This window comes from Marmota flaviventris, chromosome 13 (assembly GCF_047511675.1).
Source record: "Marmota flaviventris isolate mMarFla1 chromosome 13, mMarFla1.hap1, whole genome shotgun sequence".
NCBI classification, from domain to species: Eukaryota; Metazoa; Chordata; class Mammalia; order Rodentia; family Sciuridae; genus Marmota; species Marmota flaviventris.
Window position 1 is genome coordinate 92,479,732 of NC_092510.1, and position 25,564 is coordinate 92,505,295.

The following is a 25,564-nucleotide window of genomic DNA, read 5'->3' on the forward strand; positions in this document are numbered from 1 at the left end:
CAAAACATCTTGCACCATTTTGATTGTGAATTTGTCCGTTTTGACTTTTGGAATTTTCTCGTTTGGCTTCTATAGATTTAAAACTATGTTACCGAGGACACATAGTTTTAGCATTATGATCTACTTCTGGTGCACTGGCTGTTTCAAGCAGTGTTGTGCTCAAGCAGGTTTGGATCTGGTTAAAGCTGATTGTGCATGTTTCTTCCCAGCTCCACACTCACATTATTTTGGTAGCTTAAAAGCGGCCATCATGGCAATAATTACCCCATGGAAGTTGGCAGATGCTGTAGACATTCATTATTCACTCAGCGGCACACCAGAGCATTTGTAATTAGAAGATGTTTCACTTCGTCTTTATAGATGACCCCTATGTAACATCTCATCTGCTTCTCATTTTAGTTTACCTGTACCAGCTCTTTCAAGGTTAATGATTGCCTGGTGTTTCTTTTCCATCTTTTTACTTTAAACTTTTCTACATCTTTTTCTTTGTGATATATTCATCGTAAACAGTGTAAAGCTGAGCTTTGCTCTTTTTGTGTACATGGACAGTTACTTTTTGGGGAATTCAATTCATAGTATTTATATTTAATGTAACCATGGTAACAGCTGGATTTGCTTTTCTATAGTACGCTCTTCTATTTGGGACATTTGTTTCTTATTTTCTCTCTTTCCCTCTTAGGTTAATCACACATTATTATTATTTTACTAATTTGGAGCATTTCTAAAAATTGCTACTTGCTTTCTATTTAAAACGTTTCCATTGAGGAATACTATACATGACATAAAATTTACCATTTTCACCATTTGAAATGCATAATTGGGTGACATTTAGTATGTTCATAATGTTCAGTCATCACCAGTCTCTCGTTCTCACATTCCCAAAGAACTGCATGTCCATTAGGCAATCATCTCAGTCCTTAGGAAATTCTAAACTCCAATGGCTTCATGGATTTGCTTATTCAGGATATTTCACATAAATTGAATTTTAAAATATGTGACCCTTGTGTCTGACTTCTTTTCACATAATGTTTGCAAGGTCCATCCATGCTGCAGCATGTGTCAGTACTTCATTCCTATTTTGGGGTGAATACTATTCCATTGTATGGATATACCACAGTTTATTTATCCATACATCCATTCATGGACATTTCATTATTTATACCCCTTGGCTATTGTTAATAAAGCTTCTATAAACATCAGGGTGCAAGTTTTCTTTTAAAAACTTTTTCAATTCTGTTCGATATATATCTAGGGGCAGAATTGCTTTTATTTAATTATTGACAAATAAGCTATTCAACAGCGAATGGAGCAATTTGTGTTCCAACCCACAATGTTTAAGTGCTCCAGTGTTTCTGTATCTTTGCCAATCTTGTGTTTTTAAAAAAAATTTTTGGTTTATTTTTATTTCCATTTTAGGAGATATGAAGTGGTATTTCTCTGTAATTTTGACTTGCTTTTTCCTAATGACTAATGATGCTGAGTATCTTCTATGTCCTTGTTGAACGTTTTTATGTTTTCATTGGAATAATGCCTGTTCATTTTCTTTACCAATTAAAATAATTTTTCTTTGTCTTTTGTTGTTGGACTATAAGTGTTCTTTATATATTCTGGATACTAGATTCTCATAAGACACATTATTTGCAAATATTTTCTCCCATCTGTGAATTGTTTCCACTTTCATGATACTGTCCTTTTATATTAAAATGTTTATGGGGGGCTGGGGCTGTAGCTCAGTGGCAGAGCGCTTGCCTAGCATGTGTGAGGCACAGAGTTTGATCCTCAGCACCACATAAATATAAATAAACAAAATAAAGGCATTCTGCCCGTCTACAATTACAAATTTTTTTTAAAAAAAGTTTAAAATTTTTATAAAGTCCAATTTTTAATTTTTGCGATTTATACTTTGTGTGTCATGTCATGTTCTAAACCATAAACAAATCCAAGGAAAGAAGATTCATTCCATGTTTTCTAAAAGTCTTATAGTTTAATTTCTTATATTTACATCTTTGGATCATTTTTGAGTTAAATTGGCATGTGGTGTGAAATAAGATTCAATTTTATTTTTTTTTTCCTTTGTGGATATGCAGTTATACCAGCACCATGTGTTGAAGAGACTATTCTTTCTCCATTGAATGGTCTTGGCACCCTATTGAAAATCAGTTGTGCACATGTATGGGTTTATTTCTGGACTCTCAAGTCCGGCAGCTCAATCTACATATCTGTCCTTGGGCCAGTGGCACACCATTTTTATGACCACAGTTTTGTAGCATGTTTAGAAATCAGGAAGTATGAGGCCTTTAAATTTGTTCTTATTTTTCAAGATTGTTTTGCCACAGAGGAAGAGTCTGGGGATGGAAGTATATGGGGGGTAAGAGCTGTGAAAATCTCCTGCACATTTCAGGGGTCTGGAAGTTCATGTGTATGCTCAGGGATAAACACATGCTTAGAATGATCGGAGGAGACCCTGTGCTTTCAGCTCTGGCCAATCTCTAGTATGCTTGCAAGCAGCAAGAATAAGGTAGAGTCATAGCTACCTAGATAAGCATGGAAAGAGTACACCCCAAGACAGAGAATCTGCAAGAAACAGGAAAGCTGTTTTCTTCTTTTTGGATCCAGGAAGCTAGGACATTTCTATTAAATCACTAGTTGATGACTAAGCTCACAGAACGTTTAGTGACCAGACACACACGAGAATACAGTCTTTATAAGAATAGTTTGTAAAAGTCACTAGTCAGGATTAGAAGATGGCGGAACAGTGAAGGAACAGCTGATCTGAGAGGTGGGTGACAGAATAAATGCTCTAAGACCCAGTATTATAAAGTCTAAGATCTGGAGAGACTGGAAGGTCAGTTACTGCAGTAGAAAACAAGCGCAGAGTTGGCTAACCCTGAACCTGCACCAGGGAGAGGAAAGGTGGGAGGGATCAGAAAACCACATGAGCTCACTCCTGTAGCAACATTTGGAAAAAATAAGACCAAATTAAAACATGACAGGACCAGTGGTGTCCTCAAAGCAAGTCAAACAGTTTAAAACCAAAGTGCGACTGGAAAGCCGGGCTGAGGTCCACAACCATTTTGGGGTGACCAGTCACCCTTTGGATCCACACTGCATCTTCCCACCTCCAGATAACAGACTAAACCAGACGGAGCACTCCTGCAGTGAGACCTCTTAAGCGTCCCTCTAGAAAGATCTTGTAGAGGAATCACTACTAGCCTAAAAAGGGGAGTGGGAGAAGCAGACCTGCCCCAGGAAGTGTGAGCCTAACCCAGCTCCACACAGCCTCCAGGGGAGCCAGGCAGAGATGGAGCAGATGCCTGCAATTCACTGTGGCAGGAAGCGAGAGCTCAGATCCAAGTGGGAGGGTAGCTTTGACCCCCATCAAGACCTCTGCTGCCAGTGAGGCTGGTGGAAGGCATAGCTGGGAATTTACCTTTTTCCTAAGAAGCCTCGCAGGACTCTCCCCATGATTGCAGATGCAGTTTTGTTGGGTATGTCCCAGAGGGAAGCTGCCTGGGACTCCAGCAGCACGTGGGGATGGTTCCCCAATTGTGGCAGTAGTTGGCGGAAGGCCAGGATAAGAAGTTGCCTGATTCCCAGAAAGCTTAAAGGGAAGGTCCCCCATTGTGACCATTGAGAGGTTGGTCAAGATGGAAAGTTGCTTGGGTCAGAGGCATCACAGGGAGCGACAGCATCCAGCCTGACCTGTGGCCACAGCTGGTGAGTGTTTGGGCACTGTTTGGACACTGGCTGGATGCTGCCTCAGTCACAGTTATTCCTCTGTCCCTGGGAGCTATGTGCCTGGGGTCAAGTTCAAAGCTGATAAGACTCTTGCACTGAGCCTCCTCAGCTGGCGCATTAACATAGCAGCTAGGCGTCCTGTGTCCTTGCACAGAAACATTACCAGGCAGCAGGTGCACCCCAGCCATGAAGTCATCAGAGATCCCCAAACTCAGTCACTGCTCTCCCATTCTTTGTCACTGCTCTTCACCACCCCATCTTAGGCTCAAGAGTGTAAAAGAGTGTGAAATTCCTTTGAGGAGAGACCACTGGGGTACCATGCTGTACGATGGAGCCCAGGATGTTGTTTCATCGTGCTCAGTCACCCGGGCATTCAGAGGGCTGCTTTAGCTGTGGTCCCTGGAGGCTTGGCTACTGATGGAGATGGTGGCAGACCTTGGTGACGATCACTTGGTGCTGGCTCTGTAGGTGCAGGTTTCTGGAGACAGGGGCTCATGGAGGTTTCCACTGAGATCTGAAAGGAAGGTCTGGAAGGCCAGGCAGCATGCAGCAGGGCTGGATTTCCTGAGGGTTGTCCCTGATAGGGTGATGCATGGCAATGTGAGAAGGGAGCCAGAGCAGCACTAGAGACCGCTGGGATTAAGAAATGCCAGTGATGTGGGACATCTGCTGAGAAAAGCTGAAGGAATTGAGCACAGAAAGCCAAGAGAGAGGCATGTGAGCTGCACCAGTAAAGTCATAGGGGCAGAGCTGCCCAGGCTCTTTGGAGAGAACCATGTCAGATGTTGAACATGGAGCTACAGAACTTATTTTCTCAGCTGTCTTTTGATCTTTCTTTGGTCCCATTCCTTCTTTCTATGCCCTTCAATAATCCTTTTGAAATGGAAATGTTTACGCCTTTCCTTTATATATTGGATTGCTTTTGGTTATTACAGGGGCTCACATTGAGAGTTTGCCTTGAGGCTCAGAGGAGACTTTGGAGTTAGAGTTTTGGGAAACGATAAAACTGTTAAGACTATTAGGACTCTTGGAAATAGACTAAATGAATTTTGCATTGTGAGATGTGCATGAACTTTTGGGAATCAGTGGCAGAGTTATGATTTAAATATGAGATTTACACAAAAGGCTCATGTGAGAGATAATGAAAGAAAGTTTAGAGGTGAAATTATTGGGTTATGAGAGTCTTATATATAATCAGTGCATTAGTACATTTGAATGAATTAACTGGATAACAACCTTAGGCAGGCTGGAGGCATGCCTTTGGGGTATATTTTGTCCCTGGTGAACTGAGCTTAGTCTCTCTCTGCTTCCTGAGTGCCTTGTCCTGAGCTGCTCTCATCCACCACATTCTTCTGACATGATGTTCTACCTTACCTTGGGCCCAGAGCAATGGGCATGGCTGTCTATGACTGAGGCCTCTGAAATCACGAGTGCCAAATTGACCTTTCCTCCTCCGAATTGTTCTTGTCAGGTCTTTTGGACACAGTGGTCAAACAGCTGACTAAAAACTAAAAAAGAAAAACTTAAATAAACAACCTGGTAATAGAACTCAAAGAACAAGAAAAGCAAGAACGAACCAAATTCCAAATTGGAAGAAGGAAATATCTAATAAAGATCAGTGCTGAAATAAAGAAAATAGAGAATAAAAAATACAAAATATTACCATAAATGAAGAGTTCATATTTTGAAAAGATAGACAAAATTGACAAAACCTCAGCTAGACTAATCAAGAAACAAATAGAGGACCCCAAATAAATAAAACCAGAGATGATAAAGAAAATACTACAGCAGATACCACAGAAACACAAAGGATCACTAGGGACTATTATGGAACAATTGTGAAATTTAGAAGAAATGGAGAAAATTCTGGCTATGTACAACCTACCAAAAATTGAACCTGAGGACATAGAAAACCTCAACAGATTAAAAAAATGCATAATAAGGTCAGATTGGTAATAAGAAAATCTTTCAACAAAGAAAAGCCCAAGACTGAATGTCTACACTGCTGAGTTTTACACAATTTGAAGAAATAGCATCATTTTTTCTCAAGTGATTCCAATTATTAAAAGAGAGGGAACCCTTCCAAACTTTTTTTTTACGAGTCCAGCATTTTCATCATCAGAATGAAGAATAAAAATCATGATCATCTCAACAGATGCATAAAAATTTTATAAAATCACATCACTTTATGATAAAAACTCAAAAAATCATATGCAGAACAACACAATAAAAATTATTTATGACAAACCAACAGTATATACCATTTTGAATAAGGAAAAGTTGAAATTTTTTCTACTATTATGAGAAAGATAAGGATGTTTACTATTCCTCTCCAATACAGTGTTGGAAGCCTTAGCCAAAGCAATAAGACAAGAGAAAGAAATAAAGAACATTCAAATAGGAAAGGAAGAGGTCAAATTATCCTTGTTTGAAGATGACATGATTTATGTAAAAAAAACCTTACAGATTCCATAAATAAAACTGTTAGAACTGATAAATAATTCAGTAAGCTTATAGGACACCAAATCAACAAACACAAATCAGCTGTTTTTCTGTATACCACAAACAAAATTATTGAGAATGAAATCAAGAAAGCAATCCCATTCACAATAGCTATGAAAAACGTGGAACAGAATTCCTAGGAATCAATTTGACCATGGCAGTGAATAATATCTACAACAAAAATTACAAAACACTGATGAAAATATTTGAAGCGAACACCACAAAATGTTGACATTCAATGATGATGGACTAGAAGAATTAATATTACTAAAACATTTATTTATCAAAAGCAGTCCACAGATTCAATGTAATCCCAGTCAATATACCAGTGGTAGTCTTCATATAAATAGAAAAACACTCCTAAATTTGTATGGAACTACAAAACACTCATAATGGTCAATGTAAAGCTGAGCTGAAAGAACAAAGCTGGAGGTATCCCGATACTTGATTTAAAAACTTATTACAAAGCTATAGTGATGACAACAGTAGGTTACTTGAATAAAAAAGTGAACACATAGACCAATGATGCAGATTTCAGGGCCCCAAAATAAACCAAATGGAAATATCTTTCCCAACGTCCAAACTAATGGACCCCAGTGGTTTGGCATTTTCTTACCTACCCAGATTAAATATGCACATACATATACATCTTTATTTCTCTGTTCTATTATAGTGTTGGTATCATTTTTCATCTTATTATTAACTTTCTTTAATTCATATATTATGTGGGGTAAAATTTCCACAATATTCCTTATGTAAAAATACCTCAACTCTTTTTGTAATTATTTTTCCTGCTATCATGAACAATATTGCTATGAACCTGCTTATTTACATCTTCAGTAGGACATATGCAGATCATATTTTGGTTATAAAACTGGTAGTGAAATTGGATGGTCAATGGCAATGCACATTTTAAACTTTAAATCATGTTACAAAAATTCTCTATTACATGTGACTAATATTTCCAGTTATACACCATTGTCATCAGAGTATCCTCCAACTTAACTTTTTCAAACTCTTGATATAAATTGAATTTATTGAGGATTTAATTTAACTTTCTGATTATTATTATTATTATTATTATTATTATTATTATTATTATTTTGATCATACTGGTAATTGAACACAGGGGTGCATTACCACTGAGCTAAGTCCCTGGACTTTTTAAATTTTTATTTTGAGACAGTATCTGGCTGAGTTGCCCAGGCTGGCCTTGTACATTTAAATATCCTTCTATAGCCTCCAGAATTTCTGGGATTACGGTTGTGAGCCACTGCACCCAGCAAGGCTGATCATCTACTTAAGTGCTTATCATCCCATTTGATCTTTTGCCAGAAATCCTTTTCAATTTTATGTGCCTGCTTTTCAATTTTTTTTTCTGCACACATATGGTAGTGTAGTTTACTATTAAATAATAAGCTGTTAAAGGGGGCAAGATAGAAATTGGAATGAGAAAGATGGGATAAAGTTGGTGTGAAAGATGATACAGATGAAGGTCCTCTAGGTATCTAGAATCAGGGGAAGCAGTAATGTCAGTTGTTAGTTGAAAAAGCTCTTTTTCCTCACATTGTTTAATCAGATGAAAAATTATGCAGAGTCATTGCTTTTCTGTTGTATATCTTTATGAATGCAAGGAAGGGGAGGGGACAATGACATTCTGGAGTGAGAAGGAAGGAAGTATTATCAACCCTTGACTTTTAGGAAACGATAGGTCCAAAGGATCATTATCATTCAGGCAATAAATGGTCAACTATGACCCATAAGACCCAGTACCATTCCAGAGGTCTAAATCTCTTATAGGATTTCTTTATTCAAATAGCAGTTCCATGTAAGGGTTTATTTCTAACATAAGCCGAACTAACTTACTTTTTAATTTGTTCTTTGTTTTAATATTTAATTTTTAGTTATAATAATATCTTTATTTTATTTTTAGGTGGTGCTGAGGATTGAACCCAGAGCCTCATGCATGGTAGATGAGTGCTCTACCTCTGAGCCACAACCCTAGCCCCTTATTTGTCCTTTTAAAGCTAAACTAATTAATAACAAATACTCATACATCTTCACCTTGGATAATGAGCATAAGATGTTCAATGTTTGTGAAGCAATGAAGATGCATGCAATGGATTTGGAATCATTTTTGTGGGGGGTTGAGTGAAATCATACATTGAGTGGCTATTTTATGGTTTTGCAAGTAACTTGCATCAGCAGAATGTTGACAACTCAGCTTTTGGGTAAGAGACCAAGATTTGTAGGAACTGTATTGCATTCCCTGGGTCCAGGAATGATGATGAATTATAAGCTCCTGACTCTTGTTCAGAGAGTAATGGGATTAGAGTGTTTCTAGTGTTCTTGATTTAGCATGGGGTCAGAAGCAAAAAACTTTGTTATCAAATTCAAGTTCAAGCTTGGTTTGTTATGGATTCTGAACCACATTTTCCCAATTAAACAGAAGGTAAGAAGCGTTGTGAGTCACATTATCATTATTCCTCCAAGAGTGAGCTCTCTTATGCTGATTCAACAAGTAATTCTTCTCCCAAGGGGGCCAAAGGCAAAAAAGCAATTATATCCTCTCTGTGTTTAGTTGACCTGGGGATAATGTGATTGACCCCCAGGGCATCTCCATGGTTTTGTTTGACAGCTTAGAATTCACTCTGATTTCTCTGGATCTGTGAAAAAAATGTTTTCAGATATGCATCTTGAATGTTTTTAAACTTGTAAGTCTCTTTCCTGTCACAGTGGAACTCTGAGATTTGTAGAGTTTAACCACCTGTTTCATTGCATTTTGTGCCTGCTAGAGAAAAATGGAAGAACCTTCTCCTGGCTCATAGCTGAAGGAACTCTGCTTACCATCTAAGGAACTTTGTCAGAGCTGAAGTAGAATTTATATTAAAATTTTGATTATGGGTGTTTGTGTGTGTATGTTTGTTTCTCTCATGTGCTATTGATCCCTAGATCCTACCACACTCACCCCATACTGTGACAAATAGCTCCATGTACAGAAACTCATATTGAACTGCTAAGAGCCAAGTATATGATGCATGGCATTTTTGGTTGAAAGGTGACGCCAGCTAGCCATTGAGATGATATGATTATGTTAAGATTTGCATTCATATGGATATTGGACTCCTGCTGTTCACCTAGGCTGGCTACGGGACTCCTGGAGAGTTCCCATTGGTTGGGGAAGTACAGTAGGAGGGAGTTCCGGGGGAGGAGCTCGCTCGGCGGTCCGAGAGGAGGCCGCGTGGGTGGAAAAAATCTTCCCGGGCGGTACCGGACATTGGCGGCAGTTTCAAAAAATAAACTTTGTTCCTGCTTGAGTGGCTCGTGATTTTGTGCCCAGCCAGACTGCGGCAACTGGTGGCCCGCACGGGGAACGCCTGAAGTTTGGAGGTGAGTAAAATTGCTCGCCCCTGAGGGAAGGCAACAAAATGGGTGACCATTTCAAAAAACAATGTGTTCTCGTTTTGATTTATCTTGTTTTTGTTTCAAGCTGCCTATCCCTAGAATTTTCTCAGGCAAACTGGGAAAATTGGTTGGCTCAAGGTTTGAAGTTGTTCGGCCCTGAGAAAGAGAAAATTGATACAACTATTCTTTGTTCGGTTTTTGTTTCATTCTGTTTCGGTTTTGTTTTATGCTATCTTATTGGGTTGCGTTACCTTTATAGTAGATTAGAAACTAGTAAAAAACAAACCGAAAGACTGTTAAGTAAATTGTTAGAGGTCCAGACTATGGTAGAAAACATGTTAGGTCAAGCGAAAGAGAAGGTCTCTCAAGCTAGTCAGACAGAGGAAGATTTGAAGAAAGAAAGCTTAGAGGAAAAACAACCATCAGGCGGGGAATTACAACAGGAGGCTGCTACTAACCCCGTTCTATCACCAGAGGGCGTAATTCAACCAACAGCTCCATCTACAGCTGAGCGGCCCTCAACTCCCGTAGTTGATGGACGGAATCCTGAGGCAGGACCCCAAAGATTAGCATGCCCTGTACTTGAGCAGGCAGGAGGGCAACGAATTCACCGTGCTTTAGATTTCAAAACAGTGAAGCAATTAAAGGAGGCTGTAACAACCTACGGGCCGCAAGCACCCTTCACTGTGAGCATGGTCGAATCCATTACCAACTTAGACATGACGCCAGCAGATTGGGCTAACATGTGTCGATCTGTGCTAAATGGAGGACAATATTTGTTATGGAAGGTTGCCAATGAGGAATTTTGCATGGAGACAGCTAGGCGAAATGCAACAGCCGGTTACCCTCAAAGAAATCTAGAGATGTTATTAGGAAAAGGACCTTATGAGGGTCAACGGCAACAAATTGAATATGATCCTGGCGTATACGCACAAATTGCTGCAGACGCAGTTAGGGCATGGAAAACTTTACAGGGGCATGGAGATTTACAAGGACAATTATCTAAGGTAATACAAGGAGCTAATGAACCTTACGCTGAATTTGTAGATAGGCTTATTCAGACAGCATCTAGAGTATTTGGAGATACATAACAGGCAATGCCATTTATAAAACAACTGGCTTATGACCAAGCAAATCGTTGCTGCAGAGAGGTCATCAGACCATGGAAACATGAAGATTTAAACACATATATTAAATTATGTAGAGACATTAATGAACAAGGGCAAGTCTTAGCAGCAGTACAACAGGCTTTAGATGCCAGGCCAAAAACATGCTATAATTGTGATCAAACAGGACATTTTAAAAGGAGTTGCCCCATAGGAGGAGGGTTTAACAAGGCTAGGTATCAAAGGAATAGAATACCGGGTATTTGCCCACGATGCCGTAGAGGGAAACATTGGGCTAATGAATGCCGTTCTCAAACCACCATAGAAGGTATTCCGTTATCAAAAAATAGACAAGGACCAAGTGTTTACCCACGATATCGTGGAGAAAGACATCAGGCTCCATTGCCAAAAAACGGACTGGAGGGCCCAATGCTCCGGGGCCCAAAACCACAAATATACGGGGCAGTGGAGGAACCCAGCAACACCATCAAGGTAGTGCCCAGGACGCATTATCCATTAAATCCCTCATCAGACAAACTAGAGGGAGCGCAGGGTTGGACATCTGCGCCTCTGCCAGAGCAGTACTAACTCCAGAGATGGGAGTTCAAATCATTCCCACAGGAGTAAAAGGACCTCTTCCCCAAGGAACAGTAGGCTTATTATTGGGACGCAGTTCTTCAACACTAAAAGGACTTATGATAAGTCCTGGGGTAATTGATCCCGATTATGAAGGTGAAATAAAAATTATAGCTAGTTCTCCAAGAGGTATATCAGTAATTTCACCAGGAGATAGAATAGCACAGTTATTAATAATACCCAGCCTACATGATAAATTTTCCAGTAGTACTGTAGAAAGAGGTTCCAGGGGATTAGGCTCCACAGGTGTAGATTGGGCTATGCTGTCTTTAAATCTAGATTCTCGCCCAATGCTAAAACTAAATATTCAAGGACATGACTTTAATGGGCTACTTGATACAGGTGCAGACCTTAGCATAATATCTCGTCAAGAATGGCCAAAACACTGGCCATTACAACAAGCCACTCAAACGCTTCGAGGCCTAGGAGTGGCAACTAATCCCCATAGAAGTGCAATGGTATTAGATTGGAAGGATCCTGAAGGATGTGAAGGAACTATACAGCCCTATGTATTGGATCATCTTCCTATAAATTTATGGGGACGAGATGTCCTAGATCAATTAGGTTTGACATTAACAAATAACATCAATCCTAATGCGCCCACTACTAGAGCTAGACAAGGCTTTAGGAAAGAAGAAAGATTAAGAGAACAAGAACAAGGTATGACAGCACCAATTCAAATAGATCAAAAAACAAATAGACATGGATTGGGTTTTCAGAAAGGGCCACTGAGACAATCAAAATTACTTGGAAATCAAAAAGACCAGTGTGGGTTCCTCAGTGGCCCCTGACTAAAGAAAAGATACAAATAGCCCATGACCTGGTCAAACAACAATTAGCGGAGGGACATATACAACCTTCCGTATCTCCCCATAATACTCCCATTTTTGTCATTAAAAAGAAATCTGGTAAATGGAGATTGTTACAAGATTTAAGAGCCATTAATAATGAGATGGTTATTATGGGACCTGCTCAATCAGGGATTCCCCAATTGTCTGCTTTACCAAAAACCTGGTATGTTTTAGCTATAGATATTAAAGATTGTTTTTTTTCAATTCCAATTCATCCCGAGGATAGTCCACATTTTGCATTTACTATCCCTGCACTAAATCATGAAGGTCCTGATCAGAGATATGAATGGAAAGTACTCCCTCAAGGGATGGCTAATAGTCCAACTATGTGTCAAATTTATGTTAACAAAGCAATCCAGCCACTTAGAAATCAAAATCCTGAACTACAAATATTTCACTATATGGATGATGTGTTATTGGCACATAAAGATAAAAACACATTGCTAGAATGTTATGCCACACTTACAAATTTATTAAAAAATTATAATCTAGAGATAGCAATAGATAAAGTACAATTAAATCTTCCAATTAATTATTTAGGGGTTTTATTATCCTCAACCATGGTCTGTCCACCCAAAATTCAAATACGAGTAGATCAACTCAAATCACTTAACGACTTTCAAAAGTTATTAGGAGACATAAATTGTATAAGGCCTTATCTAGGCATACCAACAGGAGAGTTGGGACCTTTATTTGATATTCTAAAAGGTCCATCAGATCCAAATTCACCCCGCATGTTGACGCCTGAAGCAAGAAAGGCATTAAAAATCATTGAAACATATATGGAAAATATGCATTTGGATAGAATTGATATAAGTTTGCCTTTATTATTTATTGTACTGCCAACAAAAAATATTCCTACAGGAGTATTCTGGCAAGAAGGTCCATTATTGTGGATACATTTATCTTATTCTCCTAACACTATTCTTACTAGGTATCCTGAGGCTGTAGGACAATTAATACTCAAAGGAATAAAAGCAGCCAAGGGAGTGTTTGGGATTTCTCCCAATAAAATTATTACTCCATATACTATAGATCAAATTGATGAGTTAGCTAATGAGTTAAATACTTGGGCAATAATCATGTGTAAATCTAATGTTTCATTTGATAATCACTTACCGTCTAATCCTTTGTTGTCTTTTTGGTCTAAACATCCTGTAGTTTTTCCAAAGATGACAAAAAAACCCCCTATCATGAATGCTCCAAATATATTCACTGATGGGTCAAATAATGGTACAGCAGCAGTAGTTACCCCTGATCAAACTTTTACATTTTTAGTACCCAAACAATCAGCTCAAAAGGTAGAGCTTAATGCAGTATTACAAGCTTTTATGATGTGTAAAAATTCTGTATTTAATTTATTTTCTGATAGTCAGTATGTAGTTAATGCTATAGTATCCCTTGAAGATGCTGGTAGGATTTCCCCTTCTTCTACTGTTTTCTCTTTGTTTTCTACTATACAAAGTCTAATCTGGGACAGAAAAGATCCATTCTTTATAGGACATATCAGGGCACATACAGGATTGCCTGGAGCCCTTAGTTTGGGCAATGAGTTAGCAGATAAAACTACACATGACATACATATTTTCTCCACAATAGAAGAAGCTATAAATTTTCATAAAAGGTTCCATGTCAATGCTAATACTTTACAAAAGCGTTTTAAAATAACTAAAGAACAAGCCCGACATATAATAAAACAATGTCAAAATTGTGTGACATTTTTACCACAAGTTAATCTTGGAGTCAATCCTAGAGGACTGATACCTAACCATATTTGGCAGATGGACGTCACACACTTGCCAGAATTTGGAAAATTAAAATATTTACATGTTACAGTTGATACTTCTTCCGGATTTCTGATGGGCTCCCTTCATGCTGGAGAAAAAACTAAAGATGTTATAGCTCATTGCTTACAAAATTTTGCCACTGTGGGCGTTCCAAAACAGTTAAAAACCGATAATGGTCCTGGTTATACGTCCACCTCTTTTAAACAATTTTGCTCATCATTTGGCATTACTCACATAACAGGAATTCCATACAATCCACAAGGACAAGGCATAGTTGAAAGAGCTCATCAAACTATTAAAATGTACTTATTGAAACAAAAGGAGGGAATTGGAAAGGGGTATATATCCCCCAAAGATAAACTTAAAATAACCCTTTTTACTCTAAACTTTTTAAATTTGGATTCATCAGGGCTTAGTGCTGCGGAAAGACATTTGTATCCAAAAAATGTACATAAGCCTAAGGTACTTTGGAAAGATATTCTAACAGGACAATGGAAAGGTCCTGACCCAGTGATAGTCTGGAGTCGGGGCTCTGTTTGTGTTTTTCCACAGGAAGAACAGCAGCCGATTTGGATTCCAGAAAGACTAACTAAAACATCTCCTACAGATCAAAAGGAAGATGATTCCACTCAAATCCATAACAGCTGATATCCAGATCTCCAGCTTGGCTATTCTTACATCTGTGACAGTGATTAACCAGGATGTTTTTTTCAATATCTATTTTATTATTGCTTTTTCCCACATCATAAAGTTCTATTTTATTTTTGAGCTCATACAGACCTAGGTTAATGTTTTTTCTGATCAGTTTTATATTTTGACTGTGGAGTTTTTGAACATTGCAATGGAGATTCACCTAGGTAAAGCTACAAGGCCTTTACTATTGTCTTATGTGTTATATGTTATGTGTGCACACTTCTGTTTTGTGTTGTATGTCTGTATGTGCGTATGTCCATATTTCACATATGAGGGGCGCTCATGCACATGGATCCAAAAAAAAAAAAATTTTTTTTATTATTCACGTGATTTTAATAGTTTAATTTAATTTGGGTAAACAGCTGTTGAGGATTGTTCTAATATATGAACAAATAGAAGGTTAACAAATCTGTTTGTTTACTTTCACCTTTCCTTTTCATTATATTTAATAATTCTGTTCAGGATAATGTAAATTGTTCTAAATATTGTTTTCTTAGTACCTGTTGAAATGTTACATATTTTTTTTTTTAGCATCATTGTCAAAATTCCTATTTTCATCCCAGTGCCGGTGAAGACAAAGATAAAACCAAACTACAACTTCTTTGAGAGTTATCACAACAAACCGTGTAAGCTGATACATCAATGATTTATAACTCAACAAGTAATGCTCAATCAATGAGTCGATTTATTTTGGAAGGATATGGACATATTGATAGATTCCTCTGCTTTGAACTGCTTACAGAACTTGCCTGGACTATGTATCACTTGTATGCTTTATTTTGGGAGGATATGGACATATTGATAGATTCCTCTACTTTGAACTGTTTACAGAACTTGCCTGGACTATGTATCACTTGTATGCTTTGTGATCTATTTGTTGATGCAGAGAATTATGGTAGTGCTAGCGTATCTTTGCTGATGTGTCACCAGTGATGTAATTTTTCCTAGGAGCCGTTAATTGACTTGGTGTCATGACATTTCTGTATCCTCCTCCCTTCTACTAGTGATGGTCTAATTTTGGGGGCCAACAGAGGTGAGGTAAAGAACCTCATCCCCCCACCAGCACCAAGGCCAATTTTGGGGGCCAACAGAGGTGAGGCAAAGAACCTCACCCCCCCACTGGTACATAGGCCTATCCACAAGTATGGCTATATGCTGGACCGGTAGTCAGTGACGGGTATGATCCAATTGCAGTGGTATCAACCTAAGACAGGAGGCTGACGCCTAAAAGTCAGTTTTCCGATGACGGGTAAGAACCATATGTTGAATTGGACAAACCTAACAGGCACGGTCCCTAGCCAGATTGCTTGTTACTTAAACAGAAGGGGGGAGATGCTAAGAGCCAAGTATATGATGCATGGCATTTTTGGTTGAAAGGTGACGCCAGCTAGCCATTGAGATGATATGATTATGTTAAGATTTGCATTCATATGGATATTGGACTCCTGCTGTTCACCTAGGCTGGCTACGGGACTCCTGGAGAGTTCCCATTGGTTGGGGAAGTACAGTAGGAGGGAGTTCCGGGGGAGGAGCTCGCTCGGCGGTCCGAGAGGAGGCCGCGTGGGTGGAAAAAATCTTCCCGGGCGGTACCGGACATTGGCGGCAGTTTCAAAAAATAAACTTTGTTCCTGCTTGAGTGGCTCGTGATTTTGTGCCCAGCCAGACTGCGGCATTGAACTGAATATCTCTCTGAATTTTGAGAGGATAGGGAAAAACCTTATTTCCATGTTGAATTATTTTCTCAAATGGATTCTGTGTCGAATTTTGAGAAGATATGAGACAAAAATGCCTCCTTTTGTTTAATCTCCATTATGTATTTTTGGGATTTATTCCAAATTTTATACCAAATATCTGTAATTTTATTCATCTCCTCTGCCACAATCCAAGTGTGACAAGTACTATTTGTATCTAATCTGCTGTCATAACCTCCTATTTGTATCCTGCCGACTCTCTTGCCTTGCTGAAATCTGTTCCTGTAGTTAGACAGGAAGTTACTTAAAACTTTCAGTCATATGTTGGCTCAGTCTTCTCTTGGTTATACCTTTATTTTGAGAATAGAGTTGAAACTTTCGATTCTATTGTGTCAGAAAAGGTCTTACATACTCAGGCTCCTCAATAATTCTCCAACTCCATGTCCTTCCCAGGATGATCATGCTATTCGATTTCTCTGTCCCTCAGGTACCCTGGTCCTGTCCTCTCCTAACATCTAACTAGACTTCACACATTTCAATCTTCATTTCACAGATTTTTATATCCAGGACTCCTTTTGAAGAACACATAAGAAACTGCTTCCTCAGAATCCTAGTCTCATGTAATATGACATTCTACCAAAATTGTGAATATAGAAGCCTTAATACCCTAATCTCAGATTTGTATTATAACTTCTGGGTTTCTCAAGTTGGCACCTGGTCTCATCTGATGATCATTCATGTTTCATGGTTTCTCCAAAATATACTGTGTTGGTTCCTAGGTAGACAAATAACTAGCTTTGTCCAGACCTTCCCTAGCATATTACTGTGGCAAAAAGCTTGAGATGTTCCAGTTAAAAAACACCTACTGACTAGTACAAAACCCTGATTTTTATTTTGTAATAGTCTCAAGGACTTCTCCTTCTTTATCATTTCTGTGTCTTTTTTTTCATCTCCAGCAAAAGAGAAATTGAAGAACACGAGGAGGGACAATCAGAGCAGTGTGTCCGAGTTCCTCCTCCTGGGGCTCCCCATCCAGCCAGAGCAGCAAGGCATGTACTACGCCCTGTTCCTGGGCATGTACCTGACCACGGTGCTGGGGAACCTGCTCATCATCCTGCTCATCAGGCTGGACTCTCGCCTGCACACCCCCATGTACTTCTTCCTCAGCCACTTGGCCCTCACCGACATCTCTTTCTCCTCAGTCACGGCTCCAAAGATGCTCATGAACATGCTGACGCAGACTCAATCCATCTCCTATGCTGGGTGCATTCCCCGGGCATATTTTTTCTTAATTTTTGTGGATCTTGACAGCTTCCTTCCTGACCTCAATGGCCTATGACAGGTATGTGGCCTGTCATCTTCACTACACCAGAATGATGAGACAGAACCTCTATTTCCTGTTAGTGGTTGTGTCCTGGGTCTTGTCCTTTGCCATTGCCCTTCTGCACACCCTCCTCCTAGCCCGTCTCTCTTTTCTTGGAGGCAACACTCTGCCCCACTTCTTCTGTGATCTCTCTGCCTTACTCAAGCTGTCCAGCTCTGACACCACCATCAATCAGCTGGTCATCCTCATTGTAGGATTAGCAATTGTTACCCTGCCACTCCTGTGCATTCTGGTCTCTTATGGCCACATTGAGGCCAGTGTCCTGAGAAGACCCTCCATCAAGGGCATCTGCAAAGCCTTGTCCACATGTGGCTCCCACCTCTCTGTGGTTTCTCTGTACTATGGAGCCATTATTGCACTCTACTTTGTCCCCTCATCCAATAACTCTAATGACGACGATGTCATTGTGTCTCTGTTGTACACTATGGACACCCTCATGCTGAATTCCTTTATCTACAGTTTGAGGAATTGGGATATGAAAGGAGCTCTGAGAAATGTCCTGAGGAGAGGAACATTTTCAGCATGATGTGCTTTGCATTTCCTATAACTGGAAATGAGACCTCAGTCCTGCACATACATCTTTTCCTCTCTGACTTGATGTTTTTGGTCAATCTCAATATGGCAACATTTTTCAGATTATGTTTCACCTTGGATATAGGTTTTCTTTGTCTTGATCTTGAGAGACTTTGAAAAGGCTTTTGCAACATGCTTGTACTCCTGTCTTCTCCTTATTCTTTATTATTTAAATTATTTATTTATTTTATAAGGTATCCCTTATAAAAATAAGGGTTCAACATTATTTCATCAGCCAGTCAACATTTTCTTTTGCTGTACTCTGATTGAACCCAGGAGTTTGCACGTGTGAGACAAGTCTTCTACCAGTGAGCTATACCTGAAGATCATTTTATTATTTTTATTTTGAAACTATGCCTTCCCATTTTACCCAGGCTGGAATCTCTTACCTCAGCCTCCTGAGGTGTTGGTATATTATAGGTGTGCACCACTGTGTCTGAATCAAACAATTTCAAGTTTAATGTAATTGCAGATTTTAATCCCCATTTTTTTGATAGTGCAAAGTTTTCAAAGCAAAGCTTTTCCCCCCAAGATGACAAGACTTTTTCTTTTGATAGATTCATGATGGTTTAAATTTTGTATTTAAATTTGAATTTACTTGTTGGTAAGCTTAATCAGAAAACTTGTTTTCCTTCACTTGTCACTTCTTTTTTTCTTTTTCTTTTTTAATTTATTGGTTCTTGGTTATACATGATGGCAAAATTCATTTTGATATCATTTTACAAGCATGGGATATATTGAATATATCTTAAATTCCATTCTTATAAAGAGACATGGTGGGGATTCACCGTGTTGTTTTCATATATGAGCATGGGAAAATTATGTCAGTATATGTTTGTTTTTATTGGCCCAGAATATTGATGTATTTACAGAGTTCCATGTGATGTTTTGATAAATGTGTACATTGTGTAATGTACAAATTAAGATAAGTATATTTATTTTTCTCGATTGTCTTCTTTTTGTGTTAAAAACATTTAAAACTCCTCTGGTAACTGTTTTCAAATGTACAGTATATCATCTTTACCTTTAATCACCTACAACCAGATAACACCAGACTTTTTTCTTCTTTAATGCCCACTGGCCAACCTTTTTCTGTCTCTCTCCCCCACTTCCCTCATAGTCTCCCCAGTTTTTTATAATTTCTTATTCATTGTCCTCTTTTTTTTTTTTAAATTCATTGTTTGTAGTGGTGGCAGCTAGGGATACAACATTTTTCTCCTGAATGAGAAGGTTTTCCATACAGGATCAGGACAAAGACCCAGACAGAATGGATCAGGCCTCAAAAGGCCAACAGAAAAATAGCAGGAGCCCTTTAAGTCCTAGGACTATTTTTCAAATATTTGTAATGTTTTTCCCCAATCTACAGAAAACTGTATTTTCATCTTCATAAAAGCATTGAGATGTAGAAACAAAATAACATAAACATATACAGTTGAAATACATGTGTGGATACACAATGTGATACTGTGCAGCACAGCACAATGTGACGAGAGAAGTGACCCTAACCTCCTGGGACCTGGGCAGCCCATCAAGGAGCTCTGCTGTCTTCTCTCCAAACCTCAAACTGCCAGCCTCAGGTAACTGCTGCAGTGTGGCTCCAGTCCATTTCCCCTTACCAGGGGAAGATGAATCTTGGGCACCTTCTTCCACTGCACATGACTCCACACCACATATGACAGGATCAGCTAAGAATAGTATTCTTAAAGAAAATAAGGATAACATTTTCTTAAGAGTGACACCTCCTTTCCTGGGCATCATTTCTCATTATCACATCTCTTTTCATCTGCCACACCTCCCCACCCCCACCTCTTTTCTATTCATTACCTTTTAATCCGACTGGGCTTCTCTGGGTAGGTATCATTGGTTCACCTCCACCTCCCTCGACAGGCATGCAGCAGGATTAGGCTTTCTAGAATTTCCTTTCCTGTTTTCCAGAAAGAAGGCATAGGTTGAGAAAGGCAAAGGTAATGAGATTGCTTTCTGTATGGGAGCAAAGTGTCACCTATGATGGTTAAAATTTAACCTCCTGAGGGAAAGTGACTCTCCAACCTACCATCCTGTAAAGAACCCACACTGCAAATTCAGAGGAATTTAAATGGAATTTTGAGCAGCAATTTCTTCTTCTGTGAGGACACACAAGTTTTATATGAATGCAAGTTAATTGGATTCATAAAACAAATTTTTGAGATGGAGACAGTTTAAAAATGTTTTCATTAGTACATTATAGTCACACATCATTGTGGGGTTCATTTTTGACAATCACAAATGCATGGAATATCCATTTCAGGACCCAGTACGTCCTCTTTCTCTCCTCTCCTTCCTCCCCTGTTCTCCTTCTTGGTTTTGTAATTGGTGTTTTATAGATATCAAGCTGAATTCACCGAGGTGTGTTCATACATGAGCATAACATACTGTGGTCAAGATCATTTCCTAGTTCCTCCTTTTCCCCATCCCTCCTCTGTCCCCTTCAACCTCTTCACTTGACTCCACTGAACTCCCTTCTATTTTCATGCAACCCCCCTTTCCCATTATTTTGCTTTAGCTTCTACATATGAGAGGAAACCTATGGCCCCCGATGATAGAAGGCTAGCTTCTTTCACTCAGCAAGGTGTCCTCTAGTTTTACCATTTACCAGCAAATGCCATAATTTTATTCTCCTTTATGGCTGAAGAGACTCCATTGTGTGCATCTACCACATTTCCTTTGTCTATTCATCTGTTGACGGGAACCTGGGCTGAGTTTTCAATTTCCTCCCTAATTTATTTCTTCAGCTATCCACTTGTCATTCAATAAGGTATTATTTAGTCTCCAGATGTTACAGAAACTTCTATTTTCTATTTTATCACTGATTTCTAATTTCATTCCATTATGATCTGATACAATACAAGGTGTTATCTCTATTTTTTTTGTATTTGCTAAGAGTTGCTTTGTGGCTTAAGATGTGGTCTATTTTAGAGAAGGATCCATGTGCTGCTGTGATGAAAGTGTATTTAGTCATTGATGGATGAAATATTCTACATGTCTGTTAATGATAAACTAGTAGTTGTATTTTTTAGTTCTATAGCTTTTTATTCTTTATTTATATATTTATCATAGTGTATACCATATGTATATATATGTATATATATATATACAAATACATATGTATGTATGTATATATATACTATTTTTATATCTTCATTAAAAATAAACAAAAGAGATAAGTATGGGAGATGATGAATGTGTTGATTGGACTTACTATGGCACTCATTTCATTATGTACATGCATATCAAGATGTTCTGTTGTGCACCTTAAATTTATGCACAATAAAACATGAGGTGTTTCTAAGACTGCTCTTCTCACATCCCTTTGAGGGATGTGTCATTTCAGACAGTGGGTGTGGTGACACCTTGTACTGCATTTAGTGAAGAATTTAGAGACACACATACACCAATGGTTCAGAATAGAGGACACAAAGACTAACCCACAAAATTATAATTATCTATATTAGACAAAGCTGCCAAAAACATGCATTGGAGAAAAGATAGCCTCTTCAACAAATGGTGCTGGGAAAACTGGAAATCCATATGCAACAAAATGAAATTAAATCCCTATCTCTCACCATGCACAAAACTCAACTCAAAGTGGATCAAGGACCTAGGAATTAAACCATAGACTCTGTGTCTAATAGAAGAAAAAGTAGGCCCTAATCTTCATCATGTGGGATTAGGCCCCAACTTCCTTAATAAGACTCCTATAGCGCAAGAATTAAAACCAAGAATCAATAAATGGGATGGACTCATCTTCTCAGCAAAAGAAACAATCTGTGAGGTGAACAGAGAGCCTACATCTTGGGAGCAAATTTTTACCCCTCACACATCAGATAGAGCACTAATCTCTAGAGTATATAAAGAACTCAAAAAGCTAAACATAAAAAAACCTCCAATCAATAAATGGGCCAAGGACATGAACAGATATATGAAAAAATGTTCAACATCTTTAGCAATTAGAGAAATGCAAATCAAAACTACTCTAAAATATCACCTCACTCCAGCCAGAATGGCAGCTATTATGAAGACAAACAACAATACATGTTGGCCAGGATGTGGGAAAAAGGTACACTCATGCATTGCTGGTGGGACTGCAAATTGGTGCAGCCAATATGGAAAGCAGTATGGAGATTCCTTGGAAATCTGGAAATGGAACCACCATTTGACCCAGCTATCCCTTTCCTCAGTCTATACCTGAAGGACTTGAAAACAGCATACTACAGGGACACAGCCACATCAATGTTTATAGCAGCACAATTCACAATAGCTAAACTGTGGATCTCACCTAGATGCCCTTCAGTAGATGAATGGATAAAAAAATGTGGCATATATACACAATGGAATTTTACTCAGCAATAAAAGAGAATAAAACCATGGCATTTGCAGGTAAATGGATGGCGTTGGAGAAGATAATGCTAAGTGAAGTTAGCCAATCCCAAAAAACCAAATGCCAAATGTTTTCTCTGATATAAAGAGTCTGACTCCTAGTGGGGTAGGGAGGGGGAGCATGGGAGGAATAGATGAATTCTAGATAGGGAAGAGGGGAGGGAGGGAAAGGGAGGAGGCAGGGGATTAGCAAGGATGGTGGAATATGATGGACATCATTATCATCCAAAGTACATGTATGAAGACATGAATTGATGTGAAACATACTTTATATACAAGCAAAGATATAAAAATTGTGCTCTTTATGTGTAATAAGAATTGTAATGCATTCCTCTGTCATATATTTAAAAAATAAAATCAATTAAAAAATGTATTTCCAAGAGTGCTACTTATATACAAAAGAAAAGGCCACTCTGTTTCTGCCTAGTTCTCTTGGGTCATTCAGCTTTGAATCTATGAACCAGCATTTAAGGGCTCCCACTGTGGAGGCCTACATGATGTGGGTGCCCAGACAATGTGGAAAGGCCACACCCAGGTGTTTTTACTGACAGCCCAGCTCAGGTCCCAGCCAATAACCCCAATCAACTGTTAGATACTTGCTTGATTGTGCCTCCAGATGACTCCAGCCTGAGCCATTTTGAAATGGAGTAGTTTTGATTTGCATTTCAGCCTCTCCAACATGAAGCCCCTCTTCAGTTTTTCCCAGCCGAGGATCAGAGACTGCCTGTGTCTTTTCTGAATTCCTGACCCACAGAACGTGTGAGCTTTATAAAATGGTTGTTCAGTGATATGAAGTCTTGGGTCAGTGTGTTACACAGCTATAGTAACTGGAACAGTCATTAAGGGGACTGTCACATTTGGCACACTGATTAGGGTGTTAGTCCCTTAGGCTGGGTTCAGTGCTTTAATGTATAGTGTTCCATTTAACTCTCATGATAACCTCCTGAGCAAGGTGCTATCACTCTCCATCATGGGTCCAAGGAAACAGGTCCTCAGGGAACTTCAGCCCTTGCTAGAGCACCCAGTGTGCCAGGGGAGAGCTGGTAGCAAAGTCAGGTCAGTCTACGCTTGATGACCTTGGGTCTAGTCCCACCTTCTACTAAACAAGCCCAGTGCATGCCCCATGGAGTACCTCACAGGAGAGGGGAGACCTGCACAATCCCAGATGGCAGTGAGTGTGTTCTCTAAAGGGTCGGAATCTGTGGCCTTTCTCTCCACCAGCATGTGATTGCGAGAGGCCAATTCCATGCTGTGCTACCTCAGAAGCCAAGATAACTAGGGCCACTGAGGCTTTCCAGGCACCCCTTTTCCAGGGACTTCTGTGGCTCCCCCTCTGGTGCCTTCACAGGTTCCCTCCCATGGGCAAGGCAGGAAATTGGGCAATTAGTCCATGTTGGCTCCCTCCCTAAGCAGAGCATGTGGCTATTTTCCCCAGGGTATTAATCCTGTTGGTAAATGAGGATCTTCTTGCCATTTTCCTGCAAGTTGAAAGTAGTTGTGCAACATTTGAAAGATTCTTAGGTCAGGAGAATTTCTTCATTGAATATTGGTCCTTCTGAACAGAAAGTGAGGGCTCAGGAAGTCACCTTGAACAGAAGGTTTCTGAGCTCAAGACTGTTGCAGGTCAGAGGAAGAAGGAGAATCATCTCTTGGCACTGGGTATATGTGTTTATGTGAGCATATGCATGCACATGTATTTTTTATTTTGTTTTATATAATACAATGTATTTAGTAAGTAAGTGACTTACACACCTACTCTTTTTTATATAGAAAAAATATATATAGACTATGGAGAGCTGTAAATCATCCTTCCACACACAAATGTGCACACATGTCGTCTCTGATATATTTGTTTACATGGATGCATGTGTGTATGTAGTATGTGCTCTCTATGTGGATGATTAGATATGATGTTAACATTCTGTGTTGTATGTATCAATGTTTTATTTATCTATTGTGTATAAATTTGTGTGAAAATTGTACCACTCTTGACTGTTTTTCCTAGAATTAAAATAGGTCAGAGAGATCTGTGATTGTGAGTATGTATGTATGTCACTACTTACATGTGTCTATATATAACACACACTTTACATATAACACAATTACATTCTATTTTAATGTAGAATAGAGGAAGATGGAACTAAAATTATGATATGACAGTGTGTGTGTGTGTGTGTGTGTGCATGTATTTTATATTGGGAAAACAGCACATTATTCTCTCACATTACAGGCAACATTGGCCAATTTATGTTTGGTACATGTATGAATATACCACAGTGAATTTCACCTTTGTGTATATCTATAAGACACTAATGGAAAAAAAAACTTTAGCTTAATAGAAGGAGGATCATCAGGGTAGGGGAAGGGGAATGGGGCAGGGGAGGGGAATAGGAAGGACTGTGAACTAAAATGGAGCAAATTATGTTCCAGGCTTGTATGACTATGTCAAAATGAGCCCTCTGGGCACTTTGGCCTTCAACATGCCATATTTCCACTCTGGGAAATGAGATAGTGATTAAGTGCTTAGGCCCTGGTGTCACACACATCTTGGTTCAAACCTCAACTCTTGACTCTTTGTAGCTTTATGAAGCTTTTTGACTCTTTATAGTTGTACTTGAACCTCTGTGAAGCTCAGCAGCCTGAACTGCACAAAGTGATGGGACTAAAGATTTAACTCAGCGTGTGGCATATTATAAACATGAAATAAATGGGAACACAATCATTGCTCAAATGCTGGAGATTCTCAACCCATTAGTTATTTCCTGGCTATCCAAGGAGGAGT

General features: G+C 39.0%; 1 pseudogene; it reads left to right on the top strand.

The window, feature by feature from the left end:
• The first annotated feature begins 2,986 nt into the window (after window positions 1–2,986).
• Window positions 2,987–18,319, top strand: LOC114093017 (olfactory receptor 1J21-like; annotated as a pseudogene).
• The last annotated feature ends 7,245 nt before the right edge of the window (window positions 18,320–25,564 follow it).